This window comes from Neopelma chrysocephalum, unplaced genomic scaffold, assembly GCF_003984885.1.
Source record: "Neopelma chrysocephalum unplaced genomic scaffold, ASM398488v2 Primary Assembly neopelma1_62, whole genome shotgun sequence".
NCBI lineage: Eukaryota > Metazoa > Chordata > Aves > Passeriformes > Pipridae > Neopelma > Neopelma chrysocephalum.
The window spans coordinates 2880973-2887421 of NW_020897719.1; positions in this window are offsets into that span (position 1 = coordinate 2880973).

Below are 6449 nucleotides of genomic sequence, written 5' to 3' on the forward strand. Positions count from 1 at the left end.
TTGTGAGCAAAATACTAGGAGATGCTGAAATGAAAAACACTGTGTAAGTTCAAAATACTTACTGTAATCAATAATTCTACAATATGATAGACTCCTCACTTCAATAAGTGCACTTAAAAAAAAAATTATGTACTCTAAAGATAATTTCCCAAACACTATCCTTGAAATCAGAGGATTCAGATATGGAGTACTTAACTAGATTGCAGGAATGCATGCCATTTCTAGTCCTGTAATTAGGCAACAGAGTAGATCTAATCACTTCATTAGTGTAATGACAGCTGCTATATGAAGCCTAAAACCAGAGAGAGAAATGGGTTACCGCACAGGTACCTCAGAATGTGTTTAAGCACGACTGCTAATAGAAATGCATACCTTGACATTTTTGTCTGCCATTTGCCTTTTTCCCTTATTTGCAGCTTGAGTTCAATAGCCTGTCAGTGATGTGCAACTGGTGTTGAGCAGCTCCATGCCGCACGGGAGACTCAGTGGAAGCAGGAACACCAGCAGGCCTTGAAACTTCCCTGTCTCGAGCAGATCAGGAAGTTTTGCTATATTTATAACATGAAGTTCTAAGTTATAAATATAGTTTATCAGTTTAACGTTCTTTCTACAGAACTTAACTCCTCCATATACACACTGTTAAAGGCAACACATTGTTAAAGGCATGCACATTTAATAACCACTGAACACACATGCACAGAGCAGTGCCTTGGTCTATAACACTGTCATAATCTCTAGGGAAGGACTTGCAGGAATACACAACACCCAATGCCTTGTAAATTATGGATTAAATTTTGCTTTCACTTATTTAATCTAGTTTTAATGAAAATGGAATTTGTTTGCATTTTAAAGAATTGCAAAAGCTAACGTAAACACCAGGGCAAGTATGGGATGGGTACTGGGCACCACATGAGGCACCTGTCTGGTTTTACCGCTGCATTAACAACATCAGCTTTTAAATAAACTAACTATTTCTGCTGGACTTCAGCCATACTTCCTGACATGCCCTCGGGTGTGTCAATAGCTTTATTTTGGTTTATTCTTTTAAAAAATATTAGCCATCAAAATGTTTTAAAGGACTTCATTTTAACCCAGTCCTCTACTCCCTGAGTATTAATTTCTTGTGTGTAAAGCTAAGATTTATTAATTGGTTGTTTACTGTGGTGATTTAAAGAGTTCATCATTTTTCTACCACCCTTAAAAGCTTATGTCATCTTCTTAGATGGGAATTGTCAAAAAAAAGTCACTCCTTTTTTCCAAATTCACCCATTTAATGATTTTTCATGACCCCATAACTTCTGCAGGATACATTCCTGCTGGATTACAGTAAGATCAGTACGTACAACCTGGATACTAACAGGTCAGCATCTAATATCATATATAGTCAGGGAAATGAGCACTCTGATTTCTAAAGATACTGAGTTCTCTCAACTCCTATAGATTTAAGCTGCAGTGAGACATGCTCAGCAACTCTGAAAGCTTTAAATTAATGTTATGGATTTAGATATATAATATTTGGCACTCAAACTCTGAATCAAGCTTGCTTTCTTTTTTTTTTTTTTAATATATATGTATATCTATCTTTTAATCTATCTTTTTTTTAACAGTGGAGAATTCAATTACTGGGCTCTGCACTAGCAGGCTGGTCCCAGATTAAATAAATTAACTTTAGTATAATTTAATACAATACATAACTAAGTATTCTTAGAATAATTTAATTCACAACAGTTATCAATTATTTCATGTTTCTAGACATATCCCATCCTCCATAGATATTCCTTTTATGCTCAGACTAGGAATTGCAATTTGCGCGGACAATTTCTGGCAATAGGACATAACAGGTACTGTCCCTCAAAATGCTGGCAAGCCTTTGAAGTTCCTCTATACAAATGGAATTGCAAAAAATATCCTTTTCTGGGGAAAAGGAGAGAGGATCTCATCTTTGCGTAGAAACACAACTCACCATCTTGGTCACCACAAAGTCTAAGTTTACTCATTTGAGAAAGATCAAAGTTTTACGGTCTACTCAGACCATATAACTTGGTCTGTAGCACTGTAAATTGACATCAAAAAGCAACACCTTAAAAGCAAGAAGATAGAAGAGCATTTTGTTACACCTACTTTTAAAGTGTGTTTGAATGACGCTTTTACTATGGTTACAGGCACCTATCATATTGCAAATCTCTTTGGTTTAGTCACTGCTATTTCCTTAACCTCACGCAAGAAGTTTGAAACCTTTGTATCCCAATAAAACACTTGTTCTGACCAAAGAAAAGAGTTAGAGCAGATGATCAGGAGGTAAGAAGAAAAAGCACAACTACCTGGTTTGTTGCGTGAATTCCTGAATCTAAAGAGAAAGAGCAGAGGACAACTCCTGTTAAACCAGGATTACTCATCATAGTTGTATACCATACTTTGGTCAGAAAACTAACAAATGATAACATATCATGGTCACAGAGTCATCGCCATGCATGCAAGATTTTGCAGCCCTGAAAAACTGATTGTCTCAACACGCAGAGTTGGAGGCAGCTGAACACATGTTTAAACACAGTTGATGCTATCAATGTTCACTAAATCTGTGACAAGTGTGGGCAGTTCTTTTCAGAGTATCACGCAAGACCAGTCATGTACATATTGTACATTATGCATCGTAGTCAGTGATGTTCTCCCTTGCTCAGCTGCCAGGCAAAATATCCTCCTCTGCTAATGTCACAGATTCAACATCGGGACCCTGCTAGTAACAGAAGGCTTTTAACATGGTGATAGATTTCCAAGAAATCTTTCTTTTTGTTTGCTAGCAAATCCTGGAATGGCAGACTACAGAAACCATAGATATTTGTTGGAATTATTACTTTATTTCAAAGAAGAAATTTGCAGTGTGCAGTGCAATAGCTTGCTGTACCACCCAGAAAGATTACATCCACCTCAGCACACCCCATGGTATGTTTGGGCTTGAGGCACTCCCAGCCCAGATAGGTACCAGTACTTTGTTCATCCTTGTAGAACACCTGCAACACTTTTTGAGCCCACAGTCTCAGTGAAGCCTTGGTGGAAAAAGGCTCTCCCTGTCTAATTACTTCCATTAAGAGGACCAGTACTGCCACCTCATGTGAGCACCCCATGGCTTAGACGCCGCCTTATCAAACCTGAGTTCACGGGTTCTGCAGCAAATGGAAACAAATTCTTCTTTCCAAAAAACAAAACCAATTAAAAAAACCAGCCCCAAAATTCTATGTGCATTTTAGTTCGACTTGATTTAGATGTAGTACTGAGGTGCAAAAACAGCCACTGCCTACACCCTTTGCTTCCTCATCACTCTTGACCATTCTTGAAGGGCAGTCAGAGACTTCAAAGATGTTCAAGGTCACTTTCTGGCAGCAAGTACCCTCTCTGCAAAATGCAGGATTTTTCTCCTTAAGGTGGCTTTTCACTTCTGGTCTGTTCTCTTTTATTCTCTTCTCTTTCACACAAGCACTAGCACGTAAGTTCAAGCATGCCACTGACAGATGTACTAAAATAGAGGTGAAGAGAACTCTGTAAGCACCTCCAGCTCCACCTATCAGACTTGTCACATCAGCTGTGAATCCCCCACCCCAGGCACAGCCACCTCCTACTCCAGCAATTCCATTTCCCTGGGCTGTAGCCATGTATTTGCCAGAGGGCAAATAGTTGAAATGGGTAATCATACAAAATTAATGATGCTCTGTCATCAGCTTTGTGCCAGGTGCAAGAACTGTGCTTGGAATGTCTGGTAGGCTTTGCTGCAATTTGGAAGCAAAAGACAACAAAGAAGCCAACCAAGTCCCACTTTCAATGAAATGCACCCCAAATCAAACAGCATTCTGAAACCGCATGAAGAAAATTGCTAAATGCTCACATTTAGCAATATATCACATGTGTGATAATATAGTAAACCAAAAAAGTATTTGGTGTCTTTTGATTTTAGCTCACTTTTACTATGTAGGTATATTTTTGTTGCATACTAGCAGTTTCCATTAGGCAGTAGAAGTTAGTCAATAAGCATAAATTTTTGAAGGACAGTTCAGAAGGGAATTTTCCAGACTCTGTAAGAACATTGCACTTCAGAGAGTAGTTCTGAAAATGAATATGGCTGTTGATTCATTTTAGGCTCACAAAATATAGTCTAAAGAATATTTGGAAGCTTTAAGTCTGAACAAAACAGAGAAAGGCTCAGGGCTATTTCAGAGGAAAGAAAAGAGGATCTATTTTGACTAGATAAAAGTGCATTAAAAGGCATTCAAGAAGAGAACTGCTAGTTCAAGATGGGCAAGAGAAAAAAAAAATTATGTGCCTCAAATATAAAGGTAAATTCCTGAATCTTTTTGGTATATCTGAAACCAGATATGGGAATGATTTAAGACTGAAAAGGATAAAGACCCAGAAGGAATGAATAAGGTCAATAAGAAGTGAATGGTACAAAAATCTTTTGAAAAAAACTTACAAGAAATCATAAAAACTAGAAGATGCTTTCCACAAGCATCAAGGTTTCACAGCCTACCAAGGCAAACAGAACCAACAATGAAAAAAAAAAGAGAGATATTGAGAGGGAGAGAGGAGAAATTTGAAATACTAGAAGTGCAAAGTAAAATAGTTTCCATTTCTTACAAGTGCTAAGAATTTTGTGGAGCTGTATTAAGATATGTTAAAAAGATTTTTTTTCAAATTCTATAAAAAAATAAGTACCTTGATTCTAAGAATGTGCATGACAAGGTAAGAATTAAATAGCCTGCCTTTACAGCTGTAAAATGAAAGCTGGTAGCAGAACACATCAAATCAATGATCATTCACCTGATAGCCTGATAATGTTCTGTTTTAAAGAAACAAAGTTTAATTTCCTCTTATTCTCTACAGCAACACTACCTGACCACATCCACTATATAACACACACTTTTGTTCAGTAATCTAGGGGAGAGGTTGATTTTCAGTTCAAGATATATAATCTAATTGAGTCTAAATTGCAAATATCTTCTTATCTGCTTTCGGGCATGGTGCCCTGCATGTAGGGCTGGATGGGCAGTCAAGCCTCTAATTTGGAATCCAATCCCACATCTTTTGTCAGTCTGAAATTTCTCTGGGATTGCATATGATTCTAGTGTGAGCCCCAAGAGGTTTATTCACATGAGGAAGTGTTGCAAGAGCAGCCCTTGGCTTAACACCCTTGGGCAGCTAGCTTTTCCTTAGGCTTCACTCTCATTGCTGGGATGATATAGCTCTTGTCCTAGCAAGGTGCAATGGGATGGGTGCTAATTAAATTACTGTTCGCACAGTGCTTCACATTCAAAGAACTCTGGGGTCCTCAGCACAGGGAAGATGCTGCTGGAGTGGGTCCAGAGGAGGGCCATAAAGATGATCAGGTGGCTGGAGCATGTTTCTATGAGAAAAGGCTGAAAGAGTTGCTGTTGTTCAGCCTGGAGAAGAGAAGGGTCCAAGGAGACCTTATCGCAGTCTTTCAGTACCTAAAGGGGGTCTATAAGAAAGATAGTGACAAACTTTTTAGAATGGCCTATTGCAATAGGACAAGGGGTGATGGTTCTAAACTGAGAGTCAATTAGATTAGATTAGATATAAGGAAAAATATTTTTTTCCTTATTCTTACATTACAAAGAGGGTGGCAAAACACTGGAACAGGTTGCCCAGAGAGGTGGTGGATGCTCCACCCCCAAAAACATTCAAGGTCAGGTTGGACAGGGTTCCGAGCAACCTGATCGAGTTGAAGATGTCCCTGATCATTGCTCACTGTTCATTGGACTAGATGACCTTTAAAGGTCCTTCCAACACAAACTATTCTATGAACTGCCCTATTGAAAAAAAGATGTGGCAGAAGCACCGAAATGGGAATGCAATTTGTATATGCAAAGCCAGTGATTTGAAAACCACAGTTCTTAATGTGTGTCATCTGCCTTTTTGGCCTGACATTTAGAAGATCCAACGTTTTCAACATTTAGTGGAAATTCCAGAGCAAACACCTCAAGAAGCTTCTGGAAGAGTTACCATGAAAGCTTCCCAGCAGCCATTCTCCCCCACTGTGGGCAGCCAGGCAAACTGGCCCCAAAACCTACACCATCCAGCATCCTTTCACTCTTTGCCTTGTGACATCCCATGCGAGTCATGTGTTGTGTGGAATGAAACCGAGGACAGCTGCAATGCCATCTTGCTTCAGGTTTGTTCTTAAAGAGTTTTTTCCAAGTCAAAAAGCTCATACAATGCTTTCTAGAGATTAGTATGGAAATAACAAGCTACAGCAAATCACCTGTGCATCAAATCCCCCCTTGTGTCTCCCGGCCTGATGGAGGTCGTTAGCCCTGTGTGGCCATCCATCTATGAGAAGGACACTCTAAACAAACCTACGTCCTGAGGACCTCACTGCCATTGTCCAAGCTTGCTTGGCCCCGGCAGATGAACCTTAGGATTAAAGGGTGGGCTCAGTT